General features: G+C 56.0%; 1 protein-coding gene across 1 annotated transcript in view; it reads left to right on the forward strand.

Moving 5' to 3' along the window:
- LOC140396240 (structural maintenance of chromosomes protein 1B-like) overlaps positions 1-22,144 on the forward strand; it is a 367,818-nt gene that overhangs the window by 263,104 nt on the left and 82,570 nt on the right. The gene's annotated exons all lie outside the window — the stretch shown is intronic.

Raw genomic sequence — 22,144 nt, forward strand, 5'->3', positions numbered from 1 at the left:
TTGTAATATATAGCCACACTGAAGGCAGTGGACCACTACATAGCTGATGAGGAAATCTAATGTTACAAACAATAATTGTTGAAAGCCATTACCCAAAGCTAAGTAATGAGAATAGATACACATATATCCACTGTTCAATACCAACCACAATTGATTTGTACTTGGCCCAGCAGTTGTTGAATCTGCACAGCTGGAGATGTTCTTTTTATTATTCACTCGGGGATGTGGACTTCGCTGTCTCGGCCTGCATTTATTGCTCTTGTTCATTGAGCTTTTATTTGTGTCCTTGCTGTGGTCAGGGAGCATTATGGTATTTTGTACTGTCAGTGCAGTGACCACCTAATATTCCAACTTTTGTCCTAGGGATGTGGGTAATGATGGTAAAAGCTATATACGAAGTAGGAGCAGCAGTAGACCATTTGACCCCTCCAGCCTATACTGCCACTCAATAAGACTATGGCTGATCTGATTGTGGACTCAACACCCCGCCCACAGATACTTTAGTTCCCTTGTTAGTCAAGAATCTATCTACCTCTGCCTTGAAAAATATTCAAAGAACCTATCTCTACCACTCTGAAAATCATAATTTTCATCTTAAATGGGGGAGCTCCTGGGTGGGACTCTCTATTGCCTGACACCAATATCATAATCGGCGATCGGGCGGAGAATCTCTGTTTACGACCGAATCGGGGTGGCACCTGTTTTCGGATGCGCCGCCCCCTCCAAATCGGCGTCATCGGGGAGTACGCTATACGCCGTTGGGACCGCCTCAGGATGTTACCTGAAGGCCCTCCCCAATGGGCCAAGTTCCTGATGCCACGGGACAAGTGTGCTCTCAGTTTTCGTGAGGGTGGGGGGAAGCAATTCCGTTGGCCGGAGGGGCTTCGGCGAGGGCTGGAGGAACTGGTGGGGGGTGGTGAGGGGCTGTCCAGGGGGGCACTATCTGGCAGGTCTGGTCCGCGTGCAGCCGGCACCATGTTGTACGGTGCGTCCTCTGCAGGTCTCCGCCATGTGCATGCGCAGCCACGGACCCGGAAGTTCTTGGCCGTTTATTTCGTGAAGGCCGTATGTTTTACGCGGCGTGGCTGCTAGCCCCTCACCGACCGGAGGGTCGGTGCTGGGGCCCCGCCGATTTTTGCATCGTAAAACTAGACACTTCCTCTGGCAACCTCGAAATCGGAGAATCCAGCCTCTTATTTTTAAATTGTGTCCCTAGTTCAGGTGTCTCCCACAAAGAGAAATGACCTCTGTCACGCCTCCTCAAAATCTTGTATGTTTCAGTAAGATCACTTTTTATTGTTCTAAACTCCACCTGTCCAACCCTTCCTCATAAGAAAACCCCCTCGTTCTACTAACCAGTCAATAAACCTTCTCTGATCTTTTCAAGTATTTGTGTTCTTTCTTAAATAAGAAGACCAAAACTGTACACTGTACTCCTGATGGAGTATCATCGATCCCTGTACAACTGTAGCAAAATATCTCTACTTTTATACTCCATTCATCTTGCATTAAGCAATGGCATTCCATTTGCCTTCCTTAGTGATTCCTGTACCAGAACACCCAGACCCCTCTGTTACTCGGAGTTTTGCAATATCTTTCCATTTAATTAATATGCTGTTTTTCTATTCGTCCTGCCTAAGTGGACAAGTTCACATTTTTACACATTGGATTAGATTTTGTTTATTGTCACGTGTACCAGGGTACAGTGAAAAGTATTTTTCTGCGAGCAGCTCAACAGATCATTAAGTACATGAAAAGAAAAGGAAATAAAAGAAAATAATTAATAGGGCACAACAAGGTACACAATGTAACTACATAACACCGGCATCGGGTGAAGCATACAGGGTTGTAGTGTTAATCAGGTCAGTCCATAAGAGGGCGGTTTAGGAGTCTGGTAACAGAGGGGCAGAAGCTGTTTTTGAGTCTGTTCGTGCGTGTTCTCAGACTTTTGTATCTCCTGCCTGTTGGAAGAGTAAGTAAGCTGGGTGGGAGGGGTCTTTGATTATGCTGCCCGTTTTCCCCAGGCAGCGGGAGGTGTAGATGGAGTCAATGGATGGGAGGCAGGTTTTGTGATGGACTGGGCTGTGTTCACGACTCTCTGAAGTTTCTTGCGATCCTGGGCCGAGCAGTTGCCATACCAGGCTGTGATGCAGCCAGATAGGATGCTTTCTGTGGTGCATCTGTAAAAGTTGCTAAGAGTTAATGTGGACATGCTGAATTTCCTTAGTTTCCTGAGGAAATATAGGCACTGTTGTGCTTTCTTGGTGGTAGCGTCGACGTGGGTGGACCAGGACAGATTTTTGGAGATGTGTACCCCTAGAAATTTGAAACTGCTAACCATCTCAAACTCAGCCCCGTTGATGCTGACAAGGGTGTATACAGTACTTTGCTTTCTGAAGTCAATGACCAGCTCTTTAGTTTTGCTTGCATTGAGGGATAGATTGTTGTCGCTGCACCACTCCACTAGGTTCTCTAATTCCCTCCTGTATTCTGACCCGTCATTATTCGAGATCCGTCCCTCTATGGTCATTATACAACATTATACTCTTATTTGCTAGATCTTTTCCCACTCACTTAACCTTTTTCTTAATAACCTATCTTTCTGTCATCAGCAAATTTAGCAACTATAAAATTGGTCCCTTCATCCATATCATTGCTATAGATTGTAAATAGTTGGGGTCTCAGCACTGATGCCTGTGGTGCTACAAATGTTACATCTTGCCAATCTGAAAATGATCCATTTACGCCTACGTTCTGTTTCCTATGAGCTAACCAATGCTCTATCCATGCTGATATGTTACCCCCTATATCCTGAGCTCATACTTTGTGCAGTTAAGTTTGAAGTGGCACCTTGTCAAACGCTTTCTAGAAATCGGAGTACACCACACCTCCAGGTTCCCCTATCCACTTTGTTTGTTGCATCCTCAAATAAGTCAAACATAATTTCCTTTTTGGTACGACACCCTGGTCTAGTGCATGGTCAATTCCAGCCCCACTTTACCCGGAGTAGTAACACAATTTAATTAACCAATAGTTCTTAGAAAAATTGCTGAGGTCTTTGGCCCTTAGCGGCCCAATAATTAGTCACCAGGTTTGTAAATTTAAACAGTTACTTTTTATTTATAACTAGAACTATAATGAAATATGCAGCAAATACAACTGGTTAACTATTATCTAATTCAGGGCAGCACGGCGGTGCAGTGGTTAGCACTGCTGCCTCATGGCGCCAAGGTCCCAGGTTCGATCCCGGCTCTGAGTCACTGTCCATGTGGAATTTTCAAATTCTCTTCATGATTGCGTGGGTTTCGCACCCAGAACCCAAAGGTGTGCCGGCTAGGTGGATTGGCCACGCTAAATTGCCCCTTAATTGGAAAAACTGAATTGGGTACACTAAATAATAATAATAATCTTTATTGTCACAAGTAGGCTTACATTAACACTGCAATGAAGTTACTGTGAAAACCCCTAGTCGCCACATTCTGGCACCTGTTTGGGTACACAGGAAGAATTCAGAATCTCCAAATTGCCTAATAGCATGTCTTTCAGGACTTCTGGGAAGAAACCGGAGCACCCGGAGGAAACCCAGACACTGGGAGAACATGCAGACTCCGCACAGACAGTGACCCAAGCCAGGAATCGAACCTAGGACCCTGGCGCTGTGAAGCTGTGCTAACCACTGTGCTACCAGATGAAAAAAGAACTATCATCTAATTCCTGATCCCCCACTTTAACATGCCCCCACCCTCTACACATACACACAAGACAGACACAGAGGGGAGGAGAAGTGTGTATTAAAAAAAAAGTAAAACGAGTCTCTGTTTCTGATGGTTGTCTTCAAGCAGAATTTACTTCCAAATAAGGGGCGTCATTCTCCGACCCCCCGCCGGGTCGGAGAATGGCCGTTGGCCGCCGTGAATCCCGCCCCCGCCGAAGTCTCCGAAGGGAGAAAAGTCGGCGGGGCGTTAATGGCGCCGCTGCCGCGGAGAATGTCACGGGTCTGCGCAAGGCAGCCAATTTTCGGCCTGCCGATATTCTCCCTTCCGGATGGGCCGAAGTCCCGTCGACGTGATGACCGTTCACGTCGACGTGAATCAAACCTCCTTTTCATCGGCGTGACCCGGTGCTCCAGGCTCACGCCGACCAGCGAGGAGGTGAGTGACGGCCTGGGGGGTTGGCTCTGGGCAGGAAATGGCGTGGCCGCAGACTGATTGCCTGAGGAGAGGTGTGTCTCGGCTTGTGTGTGTGTGCGGCGGGGGGGGGGGGTGGGGTGGTTAGAGTAGGCTGGGCTCCGGGGGAGTGCCGGGAGGGGGTCCGTGCCGGGGTGGAGGTTGGGGGTTGTGGAGGGGGTCCGTGCCGGGGTGGAGGTTGGGGGGGGGGGTCCGTGCTGGGGTGGAGGTTGGGGGTTGGGGGGGGGGGGTCCGTGCTGGGGTGGAGGTTGGGGTTGGGGAGGGGGTCCGTGCCGGGGTGGAGGTAGGGGGTCCGTGCCGGGGTGGAGGTAGGGGGTTGGGGAGGGGGTCCGTGCCGGGGTGGAGGTTGGGGGGGGAGTCCGTGCTGGGGTGGAGGTTGGGGGGGGGTCCGTGCTGGGGTGGAGGTTGGGGGTTGGGGAGGGGGTCCGTGCCGGGGTGGAGGTTGGGGAGGGGGGCCGTGCCGGGGTGGAGGTTGGGGGGGGGTCCGTGCCGGGGTGGGTGATGGGAGGGCAAATGAGTTGGTCCACCTGGCCAGGTGCCAGCCTCCAACAGTTGGACCCATGCGGTCCATGCCACCTGGCTGGGGGGAGGAGGGGATATGGGCAATGATGACATGTCGTCGTTCCCCTCCCCCCCACCAGGCCGTCATGTTTTCAGACCATCCAGCGATGTTGGCCGCCGTGGTGGCAGCCGCTCATGTCTATGTTGCCCTGGATGAGGAGGAGGAGGAGGAGCGTGCCAGAGAGGCGGCGCAGGCTGCCGCAGAGGGGCAGGCGGCAGCCGCCCAGGCTGGAGGGACACCTGACCGACAGGACGAGGAGGGGGAGGAGGACGTCGCGGCCCCACGGCAACGGAGGCACCCGAGGGCGCCCCGTGTGTACCGGCCCCGGCAGTCATACCAGGACCTCACGGACCGGGAATGCAGGAGGAGACTCCGGATGAGCCGGGAAACCGTGGCACACATCTGCCACCTGCTGGCACACCTGTCACCGCGTGGCACTGGCGGGGGACACCCTCTCTCCGTGTCCATCAAGGTTACGGTTGCCCTGAACTTTTATGCAACGGGGTCATTCCAGGCACCGAGTGGGGACCTGTCCTGCATATCGCAGACATCGGTGCATCCGGGCAGTGACAGATGCCCTTTATGCCATGGCGCACCGCTACATCCGCTTCCCCGTGGACCGGGCCAGCCAAGATGCCCGGGCCGTGGGCTTCTCTGCCGTTGCCGGGTTCCCCATGGTCCAGGGCGCGATCGATGGGATGCGGCCACCTGCAGATAACAGGGCCGTGTTCACTAATAGGAAGGGGACCTATTCGATGAACGTACAGGTGGTCTGCGACCACCGCATGATGATCCTGCACGTCTGCGCCCGTCACCCAGGCAGTGTACACGACTCATTCGTGTTGTCGCGGTCATCCATCCCCGGCATGTACGAGGGACGCCATCCCCGGCTGAGGGGCTGGTTGCTGGGCGACAGGGGCTACCCATTGCGATCGTGGCTGATGACGCCTATACGGAGGCCACGCAATGAGGCGGAGAACCGCTACAATGATGCCCATGTAGCGACAAGGGGAGTGATCGAGAGGTGCTTTGGCGTGCTGAAGATGCGTTTCAGGTGCCTGGACCTCTCTGGGGGCGCCCTCCAGTATCGGTCAGATAGGGTCGGCCGCATCATTGTGGTGTGCTGCGTCCTGCACAACATAGCCCAGCAGAGGGGCGATGTGCCGCAGGCAAGGGAGGGCGGAGTGGAGGAGCAGCAGGAAGAGGCCCAGTCCTCCCCAGATGAGGAAGATGGGGGCAATGGTCAGGGCAGACGGGGTAGACACAGACGGGTGGCTGTCCACCGTTACCGGCTGGCCCAGCGGGCACGGGACAGACTGATAGACGCCCGCTTCACTGACTAGATGGGCGTGGGAATCGGGTAGTATGGCCACAGACCGCACACCATGACAACAGCCGACCACCCACACCCCCCACCCATCCACCCACCCAGCACCCTCACCCCCCTCCCCAACCCCACACACCCCACCCGCATGCACACCACCCCCCCACTCCCAATTGCCGATCCACCGGCGGCACAACGGGCCGGGCTCACCCAGTTGCGGGTGGACGCGTGTCTATCGCAGGCCATGGAGAATGATGACAACCCGCCTCCGATGAGCTCCTGGCTCTACATCGTTGGACTATGTCTGACCCATGGCCACAGTACCACCATCCACCCGGACCATCCCTGCATGCGGCTGTGACACTGCAGCGCACGGTCCCGTCCTCTGCCCGGGGGATGTTGATGGCGGCCCAGGGGGAAGGGGGCAGACTCACCTGGGGCTGAGGTAAGACCACCCCTCACACACACACTTGCGCTCAACGTACATGACACCCCCGCACACTTTGGACAGAGCACAAAGGCAGCTTCGGTAGGTGTAACATTGACTTTAATAACCAAAGGAGTTCATGCACGTGCCCTAGCGCCTAAAACTCATCTGTGCCCTGCACCCGTGCCAACTTACTCAGTGTCTAATTGTTTGGCCTTACGGGCCCTTTGACTACGTCTACGTGGTTCCCCAGACGGTACAGCAGAACTGGAGGTGGACTTCTGTGATTCCTGCCCTCTGACACTGGATCCCTTTGGCGGCCGTTTCCTGGGGCGTCCTGGCCTAGATGGGCCAGGCTGCGGCCCGGGCGACTGGGATGGCGAGCTGCCAGCCTGTCCTGCCCGTTGCCCACCCGATGCACCTGGGACGGAAGGGGGGGAGTCCGAGGTGTCGCGGTGTACCGGGACCTCCCCTACAGAGGGAGCCAGGACGGACCACACCACCTCCTCCTCCCTCGGGGTGCCCGATGGCCCCCAGGCCTCTACATGGGTGGGGGATGCGAACGGACTGGCCATCCGACGCGCCCCCGACATCTGGCGCTGCCAGTCCTGGAGGCCCGTGCTGGTATCGACAGGGGTCTGCAGGTTTGCAGCCATGGAGCCCAGGGGGTTGTCGAACCCTGTCTGCGACAGTGCGACGCCAGCTCGCACATGGCCACTGGCGCCGATGCCCTCAGCGATGGCCTGCTGAGACTGGGCCATGGCCTGCAGAGACTGGGCCATGGCCTGCAGAGACTGGGCTATGGCCTGCTGAGACTGGGCCATGGCCTGCTGAGACTGGGCTATGGCGTTGAGCGCATCTGGCGCTGGCACTGGCTCATGGCCTCCTGTGAGAGGGCAGCCATTTCCTGGGCCACAGACGCCGCCTGCAAGGAAGGCCCCAGGCCTCGCAAACCGTTCCCCATGTCTGACACCGTCGCACCCATTGCCTCCACCGCGGACGCCACCCGTGCGGTGTCAGCCTGGGTGGCACGCATGACCGGGACCACTCCCAGCTCCTGGACGCGGGTGGACTCCTCCACCTGCGACCGCAGCCGCCGCAAGCCACCCGTCACCCTATTCGCTCGTCTCCGTGTCGGTGGTTGCATCGGATCTATGTGTGGGTGTGGTAACTGCAGGAACCCGGGATCCATCTGGGCGGCAGATGTTCGCTTGGCCTGGGCTGCCCTCCGACCGCCCGGTCCCTCTGCTGCTCCTACCTCCACCTGCTGTACCGGGACGGCTGTGTTGTGCGCACCAGTGAGTGTACCAGACGCCTCATCACTAAAGTGCCCAACCGTGGTGAGTGTTTCTGCGATGGTGGAGGGTGTTGGTGACAGCAGTGGCGTTGTGTCGTGCTCTTCGTCCCACTCTGAGTCCATGGCACTTTGGGGTGGGGGTTCGTCTCCACCCATCCACTCTGAGTCACTGTCCGGTATTTCGTCTTCCCAGGTAGGGGTGTCCTGGGTAGTGCTGTCCCGGGTAGTGCTGTCCCGGGTAGTGCTGTCCCGGGTAGTGCTGTCCCGGGTAGGGGTGTCCTGGGTAGTGGTGTCCCGGGTAGGGGTGTCCTGGATAGTGGTGTCCTGGGTAGTGGTGTCCTGGCTCGGATGTGACGGGGGCCTGTGGCTGCCCCCCTCATCGCTGGGTGGTCGCTCCCGCACGTGACGGGGGTGTCGTCTCCCTGTTGCTCCAGGTCTCTCCGTCTCCCGTGGTCTCCGAGGGGCATCCTGCGGGCGGTCTGCATCTGCGGGGATGGGTGCCTGGACGTTTGGTCCTGCGATACACAATGAAGCATGCATGGTTAGACATCAGGCAGTGATCAGGTGATACGGGAGAGGGGGATATAGGGGAGGGGGGATATGGGGACGGGCTGTTGGTGGCTCACTTGCTTGTGGGGCCCCGACCTCTGCATCAGCAACCTCCCGGTCCTCAGGTCCGCCAGCCAGTTCCAGGGCCCTTTCCTCGTGTACGGTCAGTGGCCTCTCATCAGCGGGCCCTCCTCCAGTCCTCACATGCTCCCTATTGTTGTGTGCGCGCTTCTCCTGGGGGGGGGGGGGGGGGGGTGGTGGCAGGGGTAAAAGGCAACAGTGTTAGGCAGGTATATGAATGCACGCCATCGGTTGCGCGTGCATTGCAGAGGTTAAGGTTAGGGCTGGATTCACTTGGGGATATGGGGGAGGGGGGGATATGGGGGAGGGGGGATATGGGGGATATGGAGGAGGGGGGAATATGGGGGATATGGTGGAGGGGGGATATGGGGGAGGGGGGATATGGGGGAGGGGGGATATGGGGGAGGGGGGATATGTGGGAGGGGGGATATGGGGAGGGGGGGATATGGGGAATATGGGGGAGGGGGGAATATGGGGGAGGGGGGATATGGGGAGGGGGGATATGGGGGAGGGAGGAATATGGGGGAGGGGGGAATATGGGGGAGGGGGGATATGGGGGAGGGGGGAATATGGGGGAGGGGGGATATGGGGGATATAGGGGAGGGGGGATTTGGGGGATATGGGGGAGGGGGGATATGGGGGAGGGGGGAATATGGGGGATATGGTGGAGGGGGGATATGGGGAGGGGGGGATATGGGGGAGGGGGGATATGGGGAGGGGGGAATATGGGGGAGGGGGGATATGGGGGAGGGGGGAATATGGGGGAGGGGGGATATGGGATATGGGGTATATGGGGGAGGGGGGATATGTGGGAGGGGAGATATGGGGAGGGGGGAATATGGGGGAGAGGGGATATGGGGGACGCTCACCCTGCCTGCTCTGACGAGGTCGTTCACCTTCATGTGGCACTGGGTGCCTGTCCGTGGTGTTAGGGCCACAGCGGTGACGGCCTCTGCCACCTCCCTCCACAGACGCCGGCTGTGGCGTGGGGCAACTCTGCGGCCGTGCCCGGGATACAGGGCGTCCCTCCTCTGCTCCACCGCATCCAGGAGCGCCTCCACATCGCGTGACTCGAACCTCGGGGCTGAGCGACGGCCAGCCATCAAGTCGGGTGTTGCGGTCGGCTGTTCCGGTCGGGTGGGGGGGAGCTGCGCGGCCTTATGAGCCGTCACGCCGTGCAGCGCGTATGACGCTGCACGGCGTGAACCACTGCGCAAGCGCGGATCCCGTTACGTCGCTGCTAGCCCATTTCGGGCCGCAGACTATCGGCCCATTTTTATGACGTGACGCAAGTGGGATTTGCGCCGTTTTTTTGCGCCGATCGGCGGAGTTTCCGCCGATAACGGAGAATTTCGCCCAAGCTTTCAGATCCAGGGGCGAAATTCTCCGGAAACGGCGCGATGTCCACCGACTGGCGCCCAAAACGGCGCAAATCAGACGGTCATCACACCGCCCCAAAGGTGCGGAATGCTCCGCATCTTTGGGGGCCGAGCCCCAACCTTGAGGGGCTAGGTCAGCGCCGGACGAATTTCTGCCCCGCCAGCTGGCGGAAAAGGCCTTTTGTGCCCCGCCAGCTGGCGCGGAAATGACATCTCCGGGCGGCGCATGCGCGGGAGCATCAGCGGCCGCTGACAGCTTCCCACGCATGCGCAGTGGAGGGAGTCTCTTCTGCCTCCGCCATGGTGGAGACCGTGGCGGAGGCGGAAGGGAAAGAGTGCCCCCACGGCACAGGCCCGCCCGCGGATCGGTGGGCCCTGATCGTGGGCCAGGCCACCGTGGGGGCACCCCCCGGGGCCAGATCGCCCCGCGCCCCCCCCCTGCCAGGACCCCGGAGCCCGCCCACGCCGCCTTGTCCCGCCGGTAAGGTAGGTGGTTTAATTTACGCCCGCGAGACAGGCATTTTAGCGGCGGGACGGGGGCCCGCCAACCGGCGCGGCGCGATTCCCGCCGCCGCCGCCGAATCTCTGGTGCCGGAGACTTCGGCAACCGACGGGGGCGGGATTCACGCCAGCCCCCGGCGATTCTCCGACCCGGCGGGGGGTCGGAGAATCTCGCCCCAGGTCTCTGTTTGCAGCCTGTAATAGTTTCACTGTAGATTCATTCATTCAGCTTACCTGTAGGTTCAGAAATATATCATCTCATAGCCTTTCTGGAGAGAGGAAGGGAGCAAGCGAGCAGGCCCTTGGCCTTGTGTGACCAGGATTCAAATTGAGTTCCTTGGATCTCTGAAAATCATTCTGCTCGGGCAGGATCCAATCACCACCTGTTACGGGGCAGAATATGGTCTCTTAGTCAAATCATTGTCCACCAGCCATAGAATCATAGAATCATAACAGCAAAAATAAAGAGAGGGAAAATAAGGAATCAGCAGGAAGGACTCTTTACGCTTTCACAAAAGCATGTTCACTCTGCCTGATTGCATTGAGATTTTTTAAGCACCCAGCTATAACCTTAACAATCAATGCAGCATTTTCCCTATGACAGATGTTAAGCTAACTGGCCTCTAGTTTCCTGTTTTCTGGTCTCCCTCTTTTGAATGTAGAAGTTGCATTCACTATTTTTCAATCTGATGGGATATTATCAGAATCTAGGAACTTTTGGAATATTTAAATCAATACATATACTACCTCAGCAGCCACTTCTTTTAAAACCCTAGGATGTAGTCCATCAAGATCTGGGGACTTCTAAGAACATAAGAACTAGGAGCAGGAGTAGGCCATCTGGCCCTTTGAGGCTGCTCCGCCATTCAATAAGACCATGGCTTATCTTTTGTGGACTTAGCTCCACTTTCCCGCCCGAACACCATAACCCTTTATTCCTTTATTCTTCAAAAAAACATCTATCTATCTTGAAAACATTCAATGAAGGAGCCTCAACTGCTTCACTGGGCAGTGAATTCCATAGATTCACAACCCTTTGGGTGATGAAGTTCCTCCTGAGCTCAGTCCTAAATCTACTTCCCCTTATTTTGAGGCTAGCCCCCTAGTTTGCTTTCACCCGCCAGTGGAAACAACTTCCCCGTTTCTATCCTGTCTATTCCCTTCATAATTTTATATGTTCCTATAAGATCTCTCCCCCCCCCCCCCCCCCTCCCCCCGCATCCTTCTAAATTCCAACGAGTACAGTACCAGTCTACCCAACCTCTCCTCGTAATCCAACAGCCTCAACTCAGGGATTAACCTAGTGAATCTCCTCTGCACACCCCCCAGTGCCAGTATGTCCATTCTCAGGTAAGGAGACCAAAACTGAACACAATAGTCCAGGTGTGGCCTCACTAACACCTTGTACAGTTGCAGCATAACTGCCTAGTCTTAAACTCCATCCCTCCAGCGATGTAGGACAAAACTCCATTTGCCTTCTTAAACACCAAAACCAACTTTTTGCGACTCATGCACGAGGACACCCAGGTCCCTCTGCACAGCAGCATGTTTTAATATTTTATCATTTAAATAATAATCCCTTTTGCTGTTATTCCTACCAAAATGGTTAACCTCACATTTGTCAACATTGTATTCCATCTGTCAGACCCTAGCCCATTCACTTAAACTATCCAAATCCCTCTGCAGACTTCCAGTATCCTCTGCACTTTTTGCTTTACCATTCATCTCAATGTCGTCTGCAAACTTGGACACATTGCACTTGGACCCAACTCCAAATCGTCTGTGTAAATTGTGAACAATTGTGGGCCCAACACTGATCACTGAGGGACACCACTAACTACTGATTGCCAACCAGAGAAACACCCATTAATCCCCACTCTTTGCTTTCTATTAATTAACCAATCTTCAATCCATGCTACTACTTTACCCTTAACACCATGCATCCTTATCTTATGCAGCAACCTTTTGTGTGGCACCTTGTCAAAGGTTTTCTGGAAATCCAGATATACCACATCCATTGGCTCCCCGTTATCTACCGCACTGGTAATGTCCTCAAAAAATTCCACTAAATTAGTTAAGCATGACCTGCTCTTCATGAACCCATGCTGCATCTGTACAATGGGACAATTTCCATCCAGATGCCTCGCTATTTCTTCCTTGATGATAGATTCCAGCATCTTCCCTACTACCGAAGTTAAGCTAACTGGCCTATAATTACCCACTTACTGCCTACCTCCTTTTTTAAACAATGGTGTCACGTTTGCTATTTTCCAATCCGCCGGGACCACCCCAGAGTCTAGTGAATTTTGGTAATTATCACTAGTGCATTTGCAATTTCCCTAGCCATCTCTTTTAGTACCCTGGGATGCATTCCATCAGGTCCAGAAGACTTGTCTACCTTTAGCCCCATTAGCTTGCCCATCACTACCTCCTTAGTGATAACAATCGTCTCAAGGTCCTCACCTGTCATAGCCTTATTTCCATCAGTCACTGGCATGTTATTTGTGTCTTCCACTGTGAAGACCAACCAAAAGAACCAGTTCAGTGCCTCAGCCATTTCCTCATCTCCCATTATTAAATCTCCCTTCTCATCCTCTAAAGTACCAAAATTAACTTAGTCACTCTTTTTTGTTTTATATATTTGTAGAAACTTTACTATCTGTTTTTATATTCTGAGCAAGTTTACTCTCATAATCTATCTTACTCTTCTTTGTAGCTTTTTCAGTAGCTTTCTGTTGCCCCCTAAGGATTTCCCAATCCTCTAGTCTCCCATTAATCTTTGCCACTTTGTGTGCTTTTTCCTTCACTTTGATACTCTCCCTTATGTCCATAGATATCCACGGTCGATTATCCCTTTCTACTGTCCTTCCTTTTTGTTGGTCTAAACTTTTGCTGAGCACTGTGAAAAATCGCTTAGAAGGTTCTCCACTGATCCTCAACTGTTTCACTATATAGTCTTTGTTCCCAGTCTACCTTAGCCAGTTCTTCTCTCATCCCATTGTAATATCTTTTGTTTAAGCACAAAACACTAGAGTTTGATTTTACCTTCTCACCTTCCATCTGTATTTTACATTCCACCATATTGTGATCACTCCTTCCGAGAGGGTCCCAATCCGAGAGGGTCCCAATCTATGAGATCATTAATCAATCCTGTCTCATTACACAGGACCAGATCTAGGATCGTTTGTTCCCTCGTAGGTTCCATTCCGTACTGTTCTAGGAAACTATCACGAATACATTCGAAAACTCCTCCTCAAGGCTGCCTTGACTGACCTGGTTAAGCCAATCGACATGTAGATTAAAATCCTCCATAATAACTGCTGTACCATTTCTACATGCATCAGTTTTTTCTTTGTTTATTGCCCGCCCCACTGTAATGTTACTATTTGGTGGCCTATAGACTACTCCTATCAGTGACTTTTTCGCCTCACTATTTCTGATTTCCATCCAAATGGATTCAACCTTATCCTCCATTGCACCAATTTCATCCCTCACTACTACCCGGGTTGCATCCTTAATAACAGAGCTACACCCCTCCCTTACCATCCACTCGTCCTTCCGAATAGTTTGATACCCTTGGATATTTAACTCCCAGTCATGACTATCCTTTAACCATGTTTCAGTAATGGCCACTAAATCATAGTCATTCACAATGATTTGTGCCACCAACTCATTTACCTTATTCTGAATGCTACGAGCATTCAGGTAAAGTACCCTTATGTTGGCTTTTATACCTCCGTTTTTAATCTTAACACCTCTATCAGTAACCTCTCCTAAGTTATTTTTCCTTTTAACTTTTCTCCTAATTTTCCTGCATTTCACCCCTTCATTTGCAATTATTTGTTTCCTATTGAGTGAAGACAGATGGAAAATATCTGTTCAATACATCCATTTCCTTATCTTCCATTATTAATTCCCCCCACTCACTCTCTAGAGGACCGACATTTACTTTACACTTTTCTTTTTAAATACCTATAGAAACTCCTATCTATTTTTATATTTCCAGCCATCTCTCTCTCCTCCTCTAATTTCTCCTTTTTTTAAAAAGTCTGCTGTTCTTTGTATTCTGTGGTCTTTTGGTCCTACCCCTAATCTTCATGGAATTGTATGCTCTTTCTTCCAATTTGATACTTTCTTTAAGTTCCTTAATTAGCCACAGACCTGGTGTGTCTTATCCCAGAGTCTTTCTTTCTCACTGGAATATATCTTTGCTGAGTGTTGAGAAATATCTGCGAAAATGTCTGCCACATCACCTCTACTGACCTCTCTTTTAACTTGATTTCCCGGTTCACTTTAGCCAGCATTTCATCTCTTCATAATTTTTCTATTTAGGTTTAAAGCAGTAGTCTTAGGCCGACTCCACTCTCTAATCTTTGTTGCCCTGGGAAGATGGTGGTGGCCCTACTCTTTTAAAGTGTTTTAATATTGATTCAGTTCCTAGGTCGTGTCAGAAAACATTAATAGTCAACTGCGTCCAATCCTGAAATAAACCCATTCCTATTCACTTACAACTGTATTTTCAAAATTCCATCTTTTGCCTTATCCACACTGCCATTTCTACAGCTCTCTCTGCTTAGCCAGGCTGTACCTCTTCTAAATGGTCTGGATGATTGATTGACACTTCTATTACAGTTTAGTGAAATGACTTTTTTAAGGGAAGCGGGAAGTAATGAATGAATTACTTTTTATAGTTTTTTTTTACACATCCTACTGTCACATTAGCATTCATTAGTCTTTACAGGGTCAATGAGCATGAAAGTGCCATTGCATGTCATAGAGGGCCATGAGGTGGGTTGAAAGGCATTGTGACATGAGGGAACATGGGGGATGAGGGACTTTACCTTGGCGTAGGGGGCATGAGGAGGATGTTTCAAATTCATCTTTTAAAAGGTCCCCTCATGTAAAGTGTTTCACCTCGGGGGCCATGAACCACAATTACTTAAAAATGTTATCCAATCCCATGAAAATTGCAGAGCAGTGGCTTGGTGGCACAGTGGTTAGCACTGCTGCTTCAGTGCACCTGGGACCTGGGTTCGATTCCGACCTCGAGTGACTGTGTGCAGTTTGCACGTTCTCCCTGTGTCTGCGTGGGTTTTCTCTGGGTGCTCTGGTTTCCTCCCAGCGTCCAAAGATGGGCTGGTTAGGTGGATTGGCCATGCTAAATTGCCCCCAAGGGTGGGATTGCAGTAATAGGGCAGGGGATTGGGCCTAAGTAAAGTGCAGATGCGATGGGACGAATGGCCTCCTGCACTGTAGGGATTTTATGATTTTTTAAAAAAAAGTTTTTTATTCAAGGCATTTTCATATATACAAACAAAATCAGAAGAACAACCAAACAATTAAATAAATAGCCCGACACCCCCACTGCTCCCTGGCGCCAAACCCTCCTCACATCCCGCCTTCCCGATTTTAAACCCCTTCCCCCTCCCCTTGCTGACCTCAAACCTCCTTAAAGAAATCAATAAACAACTTCCGCCTCCAGGTAAACCCATCTACTGACCCCCTAAAGGCTAACTTGGCTGTCTCCAGCCTCATGAATTATGTCAGGTCACTCACCCACACCCCCGCAACCGGTGGCTCCGAGTCCTGCAATCCGAGCAAAATCCGTCTCTGGGCTATCAGGGAGGCAGAGGCCAAAACATGGGCCTCCCTCAACCGCTGGACTCCCGCAACTTCCGACAACCCAAATATCGCCACCTCTGGACTTGGGATCACCTCCACACCCAGCACCTTGGACATCACACCCGAGAACCACTGCCAGAACCCTCTCAATCTTGGACATGCCCAGAACATGTCCTCTACCCCTTGAACTGGGTGAGGCTTTGCCTCGCACATGACTAGGAAAGGCTTCCGCCCATGTCTCGGCCCCCACCTTCCCTCCCAGCTCCTCCTCTTAATATCCCCCACTAGGGCTCCCTCCCGCTCCATCAATTCCTTATGGACATCCGACAACACCTTCTCTTCCCCTATTTCATCCTTCGACAGAACCTTGTCCTACAACCGCAGGGGCGGCAGCCAGGAAAGGATGGCACCTCTCTCCTAACAAAGTCCCGAACCTGCAGGTACCAAAAGTCATTCCACCTGGGCAACTCCTACTCTTCCTCCAGGTCTTCCAACATCGCAGGTTTGCCCCCATAAGCAGATCGGCAACGTGCTTAATCCCCACCTGCTGCAACCACCTAAACCTTGTATCCAGCCCCACCGATGCAACCTATGGTTGTTACAAATCGGCGGCCACACCGAGGCAACCTCCAGCCCCAGATGCCACCGCCCCCACACCCTTAGGGCCGACACCAGCACTCGGCTCAAGGAGTACTTGGCTGGGGAGAATGGTAAAGGTGCCAACAACAAAGCCGTTAAACATGTACCTCTACACGATGCCACCTCCATCTGCCCCCACACCAACCTAACCATAGCAATATTTGCCTCCCTGTAGTAATTCATCATATTCATGCTCTCCTGCATCATTCCCACCTCAGCCACCACGAGGCCAACTGCTCTTTGTGCTCCCTCAGCGCCTCCTCCACTTTCTGGATCGCCAGCCCCTGGGTCTCCAGCCTCACTCGATCGCAGACCTGGCTAGATCTTCCAGGGTCTCTTTCCTCTGCTGCCAAAACTTAACATTCAAGATTGCCACCAACTGCCCAGTCGGCCATTGGGGGGGCGAGCACAGCTCTCTTGTTCGCGACCATCTTTGCCTGTGACGCACCGCGAAGACTCTCCTCCAGCAGCTCTTTCTTCCTTGCACCTCCTTGTCTGCGGATCCATCCATCAGCCACATCAGAGGAGTAATACCTTCCCCGGGCACTCCTACACCTTTTGCCCTTAAATACTTTGCCTTTGGGGTGGGGAAAAGACCAAAAAAAATCCATTTAATCGGGAGCCACCAAATGTGCGACCACTCATTCCACGGCCGTCACCAGAAATGAGGATTCTCTGAGTAGGGCATGCCAGTCCCTGCAATGAAGCCTTCCACTTCAGGAGTGTCGGGTGGAAGCGCTTAACAGGAACCAACATGAACTCTTTAAGGAAATCCCAAAAATCCCAACAGCCTGGAAATGGAGTCAAGAATGCCAGAATTGGGATCCGTCTGCCATTTTTGAAGGGTCCCAACTCGGAAAAGGTTCTGCCCCATATTTCTAACTTTCAAGATATAAACTTCAATCAGTGTAGACGTTTAGAGATGAACTTAAAAAAGTTGTCAAAATGTTGCATCATGGGCGTCATTCTCCGACCCCCCGCCGGGTCGGAGAATGGCCGTTGGCCGCCGTGAATCCCGCCCCCGCCGAAGTCTCCGAAGGGAGAAAAGTCGGCGGGGCGTTAATGGCGCCGCTGCCGCGGAGAATGTCACGGGTCTGCGCAAGGCAGCCGATTTTCGGCCTGCCGATATTCTCCCTTCCGGATGGGCCGAAGTCCCGTCGACGTGATGACCGTTCACGTCGACGTGAATCAAACCTCCTTTTCATCGGCGTGACCCGGTGCTCCAGGCTCACGCCGACCAGCGAGGAGGTGAGTGACGGCCTGGGGGGTTGGCTCTGGGCAGGAAATGGCGTGGCCGCAGACTGATTGCCTGAGGAGAGGTGTGTCTCGGCTTGTGTGTGTGTGCGGCGGGGGGGGGGGGGGGGGGGGGTGGTTAGAGTAGGCTGGGCTCCGGGGGAGTGCCGGGAGGGGGTCCGTGCCGGGGTGGAGGTTGGGGGTTGTGGAGGGGGTCCGTGCCGGGGTGGAGGTTGGGGGGGGGGGGGTCCGTGCTGGGGTGGAGGTTGGGGGTTGGGGAGGGGGTCCGTGCCGGGGTGGAGGTTGGGGAGGGGGTCCGTGCCGGGGTGGAGGTTGGGGAGGGGGTCCGTGCCGGGGTGGAGGTTGGGGAGGGGGTCCGTGCCGGGGTGGAGGTTGGGGGTCCGTGCCGGGGTGGAGGTTGGGGGGGGGGTCCGTGCTGGGGTGGAGGTTGGGGGTTGGGGAGGGGGTCCGTGCCGGGGTGGAGGTTGGGGGTTGGGGAGGGGGTCCGTGCCGGGGTGGAGGTTGGGGGGGGGGTCCGTGCTGGGGTGGAGGTTGGGGGGGGGTCCGTGCCGGGGTGGAGGTTGGGGGTTGTGGAGGGGGTCCGTGCCGGGGTGGAGGTTGGGGGGGGGGGTCCGTGCTGGGGTGGAGGTTGGGGGTTGGGGAGGGGGTCCGTGCCGGGGTGGAGGTTGGGGGTTGGGGAGGGGGTCCGTGCCGGGGTGGAGGTTGGGGGGGGGGTCCGTGCTGAGGTGGAGGTGGGGGGGGGTCCGTGCTGGGGTGGAGGTTGGGGGTTGGGGAGGGGGTCGGGGGTTGGGGAGGGGGTCCGTGCCGGGGTGGAGGTTGGGGAGGGGGTCCGTGCCGGGGTGGAGGTTGGGGAGGGGGTCCGTGCCGGGGTGGAGGTTGGGGAGGGGGTCCGTGCCGGGGTGGAGGTTGGGGGGGGGTCCGTGCTGGGGTGGAGGTTGGGGGGGGGTCCGTGCCGGGGTGGAGGTTGGGGGTTGTGGAGGGGGTCCGTGCCGGGGTGGAGGTTGGGGGGGGGGTCCGTGCTGGGGTGGAGGTTGGGGGTTGGGGAGGGGACCGTGCCGGGGTGGAGGTTGGGGGTTGGGGAGGGGGTCCGTGCCGGGGTGGAGGTTGGGGGGGGGTCCGTGCCGGGGTGGAGGTTGGGGGTTGGGGAGGGGGTCCGTGCCGGGGTGGAGGTTGGGGGGGGGGTCCGTGCCGGGGTGGAGGTTGGGGGGGTTCCGTGCTGGGGTGGGTGTTGGGGAGGGGGTCCGTGCCGGGGTGGAGGTTGGGGGTTGGGGAGGGGGTCCGTGCCGGGGTGGAGGTTGGGGGGGGGAGTCCGTGCTGAGGTGGAGGTGGGGGGGGGGGTCCGTGCTGGGGTGGGGGTTGGGGAGGGGGTCCATGCCGGGGTGGAGGTTGGGGAGGGGGTCCGTGCCGGGGTGGAGGTTGGGGAGGGGGTCCGTGCCGGGGTGGAGGTTGGGGAGGGGGTCCGTGCCGGGGTGGAGGTTGGGGGGGGGTCCGTGCTGGGGTGGAGGTTGGGGGGGGGTCCGTGCCGGGGTGGAGGTTGGGGGTTGTGGAGGGGGTCCGTGCCGGGGTGGAGGTTGGGGGGGGGTCCGTGCTGGGGTGGAGGTTGGGGGTTGGGGAGGGGACCGTGCCGGGGTGGAGGTTGGGGGTTGGGGAGGGGGTCCGTGCCGGGGTGGAGGTTGGGGGGGGGTCCGTGCCGGGGTGGAGGTTGGGGAGGGGGTCCGTGCCGGGGTGGAGGTTGGGGGGGGGTCCGTGCCGGGGTGGAGGTTGGGGGGGTTCCGTGCTGGGGTGGGTGTTGGGGAGGGGGTCCGTGCCGGGGTGGAGTTTGGGGGGGGGGGGGGTCCGTGCCGGGGTGGGTGATGGGAGGGCAAATGAGTTGGTCCACCTGGCCAGGTGCCAGCCTCCAACAGTTGGACCCATGCGGTCCATGCCACCTGGCTGGGGGGAGGAGGGGATATGGGCAATGATGACATGTCGTCGTTCCCCTCCCCCCCACCAGGCCGTCATGTTTTCAGACCATCCAGCAATGTTGGCCGCCGTGGTGGCAGCCGCTCATGTCTATGTTGCCCTGGATGAGGAGGAGGAGGAGGAGCGTGCCAGAGAGGCGGCGCAGGCTGCCGCAGAGGGGCAGGCGGCAGCCGCCCAGGCTGGAGGGACACCTGACCGACAGGACGAGGAGGGGGAGGAGGACGTCGCGGCCCCACGGCAACGGAGGCACCCGAGGGCGCCCCGTGTGTACCGGCCCCGGCAGTCATACCAGGACCTCACGGACCGGGAATGCAGGAGGAGACTCCGGATGAGCCGGGAAACCGTGGCACACATCTGCCACCTGCTGGCACACCTGTCACCGCGTGGCACTGGCGGGGGACACCCTCTCCCCGTGTCCGTCAAGGTTACGGTGGCCCTGAACTTTTATGCAACGGGGTCATTCCAGGCACCGAGTGGGGACCTGTCCGGCATATCGCAGACATCGGTGCATCCGGGCAGTGACAGATGCCCTTTATGCCATGGCGCACCGCTACATCCGCTTCCCCGTGGACCGGGCCAGCCAAGATGCCCGGGCCGTGTGCTTCTCTGCCGTTGCCGGGTTCCCCATGGTCCAGGGCGCAATCGATGGGATGCACGTCGCCGTGCGGCCACCTGCAGATAACAGGGCCGTGTTCACTAATAGGAAGGGGACCTATTCGATGAACGTACAGGTGGTCTGCGACCACCGCATGATGATCCTGCACGTCTGCGCCCGTCACCCAGGCAGTGTACACGACTCATTCGTGTTGTCGCGGTCATCCATCCCCGGCATGTACGAGGGACGCCATCCCCGGCTGAGGGGCTGGTTGCTGGGCGACAGGGGCTACCCATTGCGATCGTGGCTGATGACGCCTATACGGAGGCCACGCAATGAGGCGGAGAACCGCTACAATGATGCCCATGTAGCGACAAGGGGAGTGATCGAGAGGTGCTTTGGCGTGCTGAAGATGCGTTTCAGGTGCCTGGACCTCTCTGGGGGCGCCCTCCAGTATCGGTCAGATAGGGTCGGCCGCATCATTGTGGTGTGCTGCGTCCTGCACAACATAGCCCAGCAGAGGGGCGATGTGCCGCAGGCAAGGGAGGGCGGAGTGGAGGAGCAGCAGGAAGAGGCCCAGTCCTCCCCAGATGAGGAAGATGGGGGCAATGGTCAGGGCAGACGGGGTAGACACAGACGGGTGGCTGTCCACCGTTACCGGCTGGCCCAGCGGGCACGGGACAGACTGATAGACGCCCGCTTCACTGACTAGATGGGCGTGGGAATCGGGTAGTATGGCCACAGACCGCACACCATGACAACAGCCGACCACCCACACCCCCCACCCATCCACCCACCCAGCACCCTCACCCCCCTCCCCAACCCCACACACCCCACCCGCATGCACACCACCCCCCCACTCCCAATTGCCGATCCACCGGCGGCACAACGGGCCGGGCTCACCCAGTTGCGGGTGGACGCGTGTCTATCGCAGGCCATGGAGAATGATGACAACCCGCCTCCGATGAGCTCCTGGCTCTACATCGTTGGACTATGTCTGACCCATGGCCACAGTACCACCATCCACCCGGACCATCCCTGCATGCGGCTGTGACACTGCAGCGCACGGTCCCGTCCTCTGCCCGGGGGATGTTGATGGCGGCCCAGGGGGAAGGGGGCAGACTCACCTGGGGCTGAGGTAAGACCACCCCTCACACACACACTTGCGCTCAACGTACATGACACCCCCGCACACTTTGGACAGAGCACAAAGGCAGCTTCGGTAGGTGTAACATTGACTTTAATAACCAAAGGAGTTCATGCACGTGCCCTAGCGCCTAAAACTCATCTGTGCCCTGCACCCGTGCCAACTTACTCAGTGTCTAATTGTTTGGCCTTACGGGCCCTTTGACTACGTCTACGTGGTTCCCCAGACGGTACAGCAGAACTGGAGGTGGACTCCTGTGATTCCTGCCCTCTGACACTGGATCCCTTTGGCGGCCGTTTCCTGGGGCGTCCTGGCCTAGATGGGCCAGGCTGCGGCCCGGGCGACTGGGATGGCGAGCTGCCAGCCTGTCCTGCCCGTTGCCCACCCGATGCACCTGGGACGGAAGGGGGGAGTCCGAGGTGTCGCGGTGTACCGGGACCTCCCCTACAGAGGGAGCCGGGACGGACCACACCACCTCCTCCTCCCTCGGGGTGCCCGATGGCCCCCAGGCCTCTACATGGGTGGGGGATGCGAACGGACTGGCCATCCGACGCGCCCCCGACATCTGGCGCTGCCAGTCCTGGAGGCCCGTGCTGGTATCGACAGGGGTCTGCAGGT

The sequence above is a fragment of the Scyliorhinus torazame genome, chromosome 19, assembly GCF_047496885.1.
Source record: "Scyliorhinus torazame isolate Kashiwa2021f chromosome 19, sScyTor2.1, whole genome shotgun sequence".
Taxonomy (NCBI): Eukaryota; Metazoa; Chordata; class Chondrichthyes; order Carcharhiniformes; family Scyliorhinidae; genus Scyliorhinus; species Scyliorhinus torazame.